Source organism: Schistocerca piceifrons, chromosome 1 (genome assembly GCF_021461385.2).
Source record: "Schistocerca piceifrons isolate TAMUIC-IGC-003096 chromosome 1, iqSchPice1.1, whole genome shotgun sequence".
NCBI classification, from domain to species: domain Eukaryota; kingdom Metazoa; phylum Arthropoda; class Insecta; order Orthoptera; family Acrididae; genus Schistocerca; species Schistocerca piceifrons.
The window spans coordinates 1,218,927,526-1,218,934,975 of NC_060138.1; the positions used below are offsets into that span (position 1 = coordinate 1,218,927,526).

The window sequence follows — 7,450 nt, forward strand, 5'->3', positions numbered from 1 at the left end:
AACGTCGACAACGAAGTCATTAGACGGAGCACAATCTTGGATTAGGGAAGGATGGGGAAGGAAGTCGGCCGTGCCCTTTCATAGGAACCATCCCGGCATTTGCAATTAGCGATCTAGGGAAATTACGGAAAATCTAAATCAGGATGACCGGATGCGGGTTTGACAGTCATCCTCCCGAATGCGAGTCCGGTGTGCTAAACACTCCGCCACCTCGCTCGGTCTGGACGTCCACGTAGTAGAGAGGACATCAGGATCGACGCATTGTGAGAGCAGCAGTGGCCGACCGGACATTGTCCAGGGAACAACTCTGGGCACATACGAGCGGCATTTGAAAAGACCGTGCAAAGATACAAACTACTTACGTGTTTGGGGTAAACATTTTGATTTTTCGACACAGTCGCCTTTTAGACTTATAAATTTCGTCCAATGCTGTTCTAATTTGTTGATCCCTTCAAAATAACAGGAATTGTCCAGGTCTGCAAAGTAGCTATTAGTTGCTGCAATCACCTCCTCGTTTGAATAAAATCTTTGTCCCACCAGTCATTTCTTCAAATTGGAGAACAAATAGAAGTCTGAGGGAGCCAAGTCTGGAGAATAGGGGGGTTGTGAAACGAGTTGGAATCCTATTTCCATTAATTTTGCGACCACAACTGCTGAGGTGTGTGCTAGTGCATTGTTGTGATGGAAAAGGACTTTTTTGCGGTCCAATAGCCGGCGCTTTTCTTGGAGCTCGGGTTTCAAACCGTCCAATAACGATGAATAATATGCACCTGTGATAGTTTTACCCTTTTCCTGATAGTGAATGAGGCTTATCCCTTGCGAATACCACAAGACAGTCGCCATAAACTTTCCGGCTGAAGGAATGGTCTTCGCCATTTTTGGTGCAGATTCTCTCTTGGTAACCCATTGTTTAGATTGTTCTTTGGTCTCAGGAGTATAGTAATGTATCCACGTTTCATCCACTGTGACGAAACGATGCTTAAAGTTCTGCGGATTCTTCCTGAACATCTGTAAACCACCCTAGCAACACTTTACACTATTCCGTATTTGGCCAAGCGTGAGCAATAGCGGAATCCATCTTGCAGATAGCTTACTGATATCCAAATGTTTATGTAAAATGTTATGTACCCGTTCATTCGAGATGCCCATAGCACTAGTAATCTCACGCACTTTAAGTCTTCTGTCATCCGCCAACATATCATGGATGTTATCAATGATTTCTGGAGTCGTAACCTCCACAGGGCGTCCAGAACGTTCAGCATCACTTGTGCCCATATGGCCACTCCGAAAATTTTGAAACCACCTATAAACTGTCCTAATCGAAGGTGCAGAGTCACTGTAATGTTTATCAAGCTTCTGTTAAGTCTACTGAAGCCTTTTGCCTTTCATAAAGTAATGTTTAATCACCACACGAAATTCTTTATCATCCATTTTTTTTTAAAATCACTCGACTTCCTTGATTCACACGGATGCCAAACACAAAGAAATAGACCAATATGGCTGAAACTTCGTGTGCGTTCTTTCCAAAGATGCTACTAACTAAACATGACCTGGATACGCGCCGGTGGTGCCATCTCTCGGACTTTGCACGGACTTTTCGAACGCCCTCGTATACCACCGTTGTGGCATGGCATGACAGGGAGTGCTGCTGCTACACACTCGAGCACCCGCCCTATAGTCCTGATCCCTCCGCATCAGATTATCACACTTTCGGTGCCTTAAAAAAAGGCCTTGAAGGGTCGACGATCCCTGTCAGACGCAGGAGGACAGGGTGTTTTACCGAACAGGTATCTTCAACCTGGAGCGTCGCGGCGATTTTGCCTCATTGTCATACTGATTCAGGACAGTACGGCCTTCGAACGGAAACTTCTTGATCGCCTGTAATGCAAACTAAACGGATGCAGAATAAACGGATTAATGCAGCAGTCCTCACAGAAATGCAAAGGAACTGTGATGTCGTTGCCGTCGCTGCAGGGACAGCTCAGCATAAGCGCCGTTGTGCTGCTCTTCCACTGCATTCGATGAACACGCATTGGCCAGCTCTCCATCTACATACCTATCCGTACTGTTGTGCATAGTTGTTTGCGCACAGCTAACACTGCCGGAAAAACTAAACTTGACACAAAGCCGAGCAGTAGTGCATACTATTCTTTCTCAACATCCTGAGACCTGAATGAGGCCTTCCTAAAGAGCGCGCACAGAATAACGTGGTCAGTAGATGTGCAGTTGGCAGGGCACGCGTGGGGAGGGGAGTAGTGTGATTGGGGGAGGGGGGGGGGGGCTACAGTCACGCGCTGTAGGGGAAACCCCTACAGCTGGAGGGGAAGTGCCATTCTAAACTGAAGCCTACGGCCACATTTTTGTTAACATTGCGAAGAGCCCAACCACGCTCACATTTGCATGGTGACCGTTCAAAAAGATCTGCTCCATCTGCTTTGGTTAGTAGCTAAAAAAAATTCCAATGAAAATGCAATAAAAGCAGCGATTTATTTTCCTCTGGCGTGTTAACCATTTGTAGCTTTCAGAGCAGCGTCATGTGAGGCGAATTTTGAGTAAACCCTACAGTTTCTCTTGTTGCCATGTTAAAATTTGCATCTTTTGCCAGAACACAGAGATGTTTACTCAGTGTCACTTCACTAACACGTTGTGCAGACTCAGTTACGAGATAATTCTGAAACAGTTATTTATTAAGTGAGGAATTGAATAAGGGCATAGCTTATGAATAAGCGTTTCCTCGGTACAAAAATAAACGTGTAATGTCTTCAGTTATGTCGTTCCAAAACCCGTAGCATTTCCCGTTCCGCCAGCTATCGATGGCCCTTAAAAATTACAATCTTTCTTCGAGAAAGTCTGTAGACAGCGGAGTAACCTATATGGCAAAATACTCTTCTCTTTGCGTGCTATCATTTGCCACAATCTCATTTCGATATCTCAACCATTTCTGAAATATGAGGAATATTGTGGTTATTCCACTCTGGCTTTATCTCTGGCGCGCGCTGTCGCAAGCGAGTGTCCTACATCAGATCAATTTTCTCGATACAGGTGACAGATAGAGATCTAGAATCAAGTCTAAAGAAAAATTCAGTATGTTAGCTAAATTTCATAACCACAAAATATTATGTGATATGCACCAAACGCAAAATCATAGCAATCCGTATGTTACGTTTCACACTTTATTCCTCGCAATGTCTTACTTACATGCAGATATCGCAATACCTATGGCCTTTAACGGAATGACTGGCACGTTATCATGAAGCTAACATATAAAGCTACAAGTAACGCATAAATGAAATTTTTTACCGAATAGTTTCTGTACAATAGTTTGATAGAGAATGCAGAGCATGCACTTCGATTCTGCCCGCCCCCGGTAGCTGAGTGGTCAGCGCGACAGAATGTGAATGCTAAAGGCCCGGGTTCGATTACCGACTGGGTCGGAGATTTTCTCCGCTCACGGACAGGGTGTTGTGTTGTCCTAATCTAATTTCATCCCCATCGACGCGCAAGTCGCCGAAGTGGCGTCAGAATCGAAAGACTTGCACCAGGCGAACGGTCTACCCGACAGGAGGCCCTAGTCACACGACATTTACATTTTTACTTCGATTCTGTCTTTGCTGACAAGCGAAAGGGAGGAGATACTGTCGGCCTCCCCTTCCGAGTAAACGAATTAACTTGCTCAGCGCTTGGGACTAAGCGTAACTGCTCGTCGGCCACCGTATCTTGGCGCGGACTTGTAGAAGTCGGTCGACAGCTAACGTTTTGTGCCCGAGCGCTGCCAACATTTGAGATCTAACAGTGCAGTACACGTTTATTCCGTAATCGTCAAAAGTTGATTGTTGTGCCTTGCCGTGCCAAACTAGTAAGCAAATGTGTAGCACCATCACTGAGTGACGAAAACGCGGATTATTCACCCGCACCGCCACACGCTCTCGGCTGACCATGTGCTCCTAGTCGGCGGGCATATCTTGCTTCCTCCGCTCCTCGCATCCCCGTAAGAATTCGTTCAGCGCGTCTCGAACAAACTATACTAGCTTGAGGGCGAAGAGTAAAACAAGCATTACTGTTGTCAACGGCAAGTACTGTGAGGACAGAACAAGTTTTGCATCCAAGCAAGATAAGCGGCGCACATCGTCGGCATTTGCACACTATTTAAGGAAGTGTCATCCTAGTGCAAATGTTCGCTGAGAGGATGCTGGAGTCCGTTTGAAACCAGTCGATGTTACTAACCAGTAATCCAACAAAGGAGCACATGTGAAGGGATGAACAACAGCCTGCACAGAATTAGCAAACTAACACCGCAGTTCAGAGTCGAGGGAATGTCTCGCTCTCATCTCTATGACAAGCTTCCTGATGATGCACCCAGTCTAGCTTCTCCTGTGTGCGCAAAGTATTCCGCGCGGCACTGAGCGGAAAGCTTTACCGAAGTTATGCAACACACGCTTCATTAGTTTCCTCTATACACAAATGAATAAGTAATGTTAGCAGCGTCCCAGTTACGAGCTCTGTCTGCGTATGCTAAAAAGTGGAGTGTATTACAGACGTTCACACACTGTCCGTAGACATCAAAACGAACCTATCACAGCGTACATCGACAAACACTGCTAAACATACTAAAAGAGTTGCAGATTTAAAATTAATCAGATTAATTAACAAGCGTACGGAAGAAGCTTTCTGTTGAATAAATTCACCAATGGGAGAAATTGAAAATTTTAAAGCGTCTACCAGACTGAGAAACACGTTGGCTTTCTCACACGTGTTATTTAACCTCATCTCGGATGAAACTGATAGACAATTTAAAAACTGATCTCAAAAGAATACATCTGCAGCGCCTAAACATTACGACAGGCACCTACACCGATTACTGTTACATTTCCGAGAAGACAGGACTACTTGGTAATCAGGAGAAGACAGAATACCTGATGAAAATTAAGAAAAAAATCTAACTAAGTAACACTTGTCTGTGGTCGAACTATCCTTCAAGAGAGGTTTATCAAAGTTGTGCAAACACCGTAGCGTCGTCACAATGCTAGAGAAGGGATCACGAGCAAGGAGCCTATTGTACTTCGAAATAGATTGCAATCAGTGGAAAAAAATAAATACAGATCAGTGAATATAAAAAATTATAATAAAATGGAAGAAATAGTTTTTATCTTTCGTAATAAGTTATCTATTTCTGTGTTCTTTCTTCCATCTTATCTGGTAACCTTAATCTATTTTTTATCTCGGTTACCCACTTCTTCTCCACGTTCGATTTCTTCTGTACTGCCGCCAAACATTTCTGTTAGTACGTCGTTGCTTCTTCCATTTGACAGGAACGTCACTAAACTGAATGTTAACAAGAATAACATTACTGTGATGCAACACATACACTAAAACACCGAAAATGGCGGCTAAAACAGCGGTAAGGCACTGGACTCGCATTCTGGAGAACGACGGTTCAAATCTTCCTCCCTCCATTCTGATTTAGGTTTTTTGAAGTTTATGTAAATGGGTTAAAGCAAATGTCGGAATGGTCCCTTTCCCATTCTGTGTTTGTGCTCCGTGTCTAGTTATTTCGTCGTCGACGGATTGTTAAACCCTAATCTTCCTTACTACATTTATAACTACAACTTATCATTATTACTATTATTACTATCAATAAGGTACGCCACATATTGTATTGTTAATTCTCTTAGGGTATCTGGGTAATTATATAAGACGGCCTGATAACCCTAAACCAATCGGATGAAATTATTCGTAATTAGATAAATGAAAAGGTCGGACGCCAGTCTACCTGATACAGTATTCTCTAGAAAAACAAGTGAAACACTAGGAAATAATTTTTTAAAGAAATTCCCGCCATTTGGCTATTAATTGTTCATTAATTTTACACAGTTATGATTTCGGCTTTGTAGCAATTCTCAAGTGCATGCTGAAATGTTAAAATATGTCTGAACCGTCTGCGAAATGTCATCATCGAAAAAACATATTTCTGGTCGTAGAGACCAGTGTCGTATTACAGGATTATTGGCTGTTAAATACGCCATATTGTATGTTAATGGTTTCTCATTATGTACAATGTCAGCCCATATTATGTATCTTCGATATGTACTCGTGCCCTGTAATACGACAACTGGTCTAAAAGACCAGAAATATGTTTCTTCGACGATGACATGTCACGGGCAGGTCAGACATTTTGACATTTCAACGTGCACTTGAGAATAGCTACAAAGCCGAAAACGTGACTGTGAAAAATAAGTGAACAATTAACTGCCAAATGGCGGAAATTTCTTTCAAAAAATTCTATATGAATGTGGTCCTCCACGACGGCAAGATCGTTAACTAGGAAAGAAGACCAGAAGTGTATGGTGGGATAACATAAGCAGGATTAATATCGACATCGAATGGACAGGGTCCGAGAAGACAATATTAGACTAATTACAGAAGTTAAGCAGTCATTCTTCCCACGCTCCATACGTGAATGGAACGAGAACAAACTTTGATAGGGGGTACAGTGGGAAGCACCCTTTGCCGTGCACTTCGCGGTTGTTCGCAGGGTACGATTGTAGCTAGACAACAACGCTTTAGGCAGAAAAAGATGGAAAAGGCGTATGGAACATGGGAACGGTCCAGTCCCCTTTCTACACACAATTAAAAGGAAGTACACGTTTCCAACACACGGTCTCATCGTCAGGAGCACGTAACGGTAGCAGAGCACAGTACCTGGATCGGCAGCCCACGGTGCACGCGAGGCGAGCTCCGCCGTCAGACTGAACTGTTGTTGCGGCGGCCGAGCTCTCCCCGGCAGGTAGCGGGGACTCCTACCTCTCTCTGCATACGGCCTCTCCCCGACTACGGCGCTCCGCGGAGGAATGTCCAATGCCCGCCACTTTCGGGTCACATCGCCGTCCTTCTTCACCCTCCTTATTTTAGTCGGAATATCTACTCCCGTACTTCGCATTGTGCCTTACACTCATTCGCTAGTTGTTTTCACCTGTGGAATCACCCCTTTATCTCGAGTGCCACTTCACAATACTTCGCCTCGCACGTACTCCGCTTTGAAGTCTTGCCGCTTCGATAATTGAAACATCCACAACGATTTCTCACACGTAATGCTCATACTACAAAGTACACTTATTGTTGAAACTTACTGGCAGATTAAAACTGTGTGCCGGACCGAGACTCGAACTCGGGACCTTTGCCTTTCCCCGAGTTCGAGTCTCGGTCCGGCACACAGTTTCAATCTGCCAGGAAGTTCCATATCAGCGTACACTCCGCTGCAGAGTGACAAACTCATTCTGCAAACACTTATTTTTGTTGTTATCAATTCAAAAAAATGTTCAAATCTGTGTGAAATCTTAAGGGAATTAACTGCTAACGTCATCAGTCCCTAAACTTACACACTACTTAACCTAAATTATCCTAAGAACAAACACACACACCCATGCCCGAGGGAGCACTCGAACCTCCGCTG

At 44.1% G+C, this 7,450-nt stretch overlaps 1 protein-coding gene across 1 annotated transcript in view; it reads right to left on the minus strand.

Moving 5' to 3' along the window:
* Positions 1-6,738, minus strand: part of LOC124802771 (heparan-alpha-glucosaminide N-acetyltransferase-like) — a 314,616-nt gene extending 307,878 nt beyond the window's left edge. The window contains exon 1 of the mRNA XM_047263768.1: positions 6,700-6,738. The gene's annotated coding sequence lies outside the window, so the exon portion shown is untranslated. The remainder of the gene's footprint in view (positions 1-6,699) is intronic.
* Between the last annotated feature and the right edge of the window lie 712 nt (positions 6,739-7,450).